The following is a 1,210-nucleotide window of genomic DNA, read 5'->3' on the forward strand; positions in this document are numbered from 1 at the left end:
CCTCCCCCTACAATCCCTGGTCCGAGGGGCAAAAAGTATCTCTTCAACCCTGACCGCCTCTTCTCTGTTTCTATTGCTATACATAGACTCATATCCCCTCCCTGCCCAGAGCATTTAGCTTGTACCCTGGGTGCTGTGGGGTATATTTCATAGCCACAGAGGCACTACAAGACTGAAAGATTATACAAAGAGCTTTATTTTGGATTAGTATAAACCAAACAAAGTGCCTTTGAACAAGACACTGAGACCTATTCATTGTCTAGATGCCAGCGTAATTAACACCTCAAATGTAAAATGTCAGCGTAATAATCTTTCCAATATGGTAAAAGGTGTAATTTTTAATATAGCACTTTTCCAGCTGCAACAGCCACTCAAAGTGCTTTACAATTACTCAGTGCCTCACATTCACCTACACACACACACACACACACACACACACACACACACACACACACACACACACACACACACACACACACAAACACTCAAACACTGATGGCGGTGTCAACCATGCACGGTAACAACCAGGGGTTAGGTGTCTTGCTGACGGACACCCTGATATTTTTGCCAGGAGGAGCAGAGGATTGAACGGCGACCCTCCAGTTACCAGATGACCTGCTGTACCTGCTGAGCTGCTGCCACATCACAATAGATTGGTCACACACACATAAATTAAATTCATTCATAATCTTAAAAATCTTTTGCATAAAATAATTAGACAGGATGATTTACCTAGTTCTTGAAGCTTTTGGAAAAATTGTATCTCTCTCTCTCTCTCTCTCTCTCTCTCTCTCTCTCTCTCTCTCTCTCTCTCTCTATATATATATATATATATATATATTTATATATGAATAAAATAAACAGCTGGGATTTCTTTAGGCAGAGCATCAGTGAAAACTGAAAATACTATCTCTTATACATATCAAAATTGTACAGTTCACCATGGGGGGGGGGGGGGTCTCTCATTCTGTTTTCTTCAGCCCTTCCTATACTCTTCTGTCTCTTTCCAGGAGAGAGGGTCTCTTACTAGACCCACTCACCTCCTGACCTCACATCACCCTGCGATCACATATCTTCTCTCCTTTCCACTCCCTGTCTTGCTCCATTTTCAGAACGGGTTCTCCTTCTAGCCCAATCTCGTTTTACCTCTGTCCCTTCACTGCCTCTTCAAAACTTGTCTTCTGGTCTTCTCCCCTAACCTTGGGTATGC

This window comes from Lampris incognitus, chromosome 8, assembly GCF_029633865.1.
Source record: "Lampris incognitus isolate fLamInc1 chromosome 8, fLamInc1.hap2, whole genome shotgun sequence".
NCBI lineage: Eukaryota > Metazoa > Chordata > Actinopteri > Lampriformes > Lampridae > Lampris > Lampris incognitus.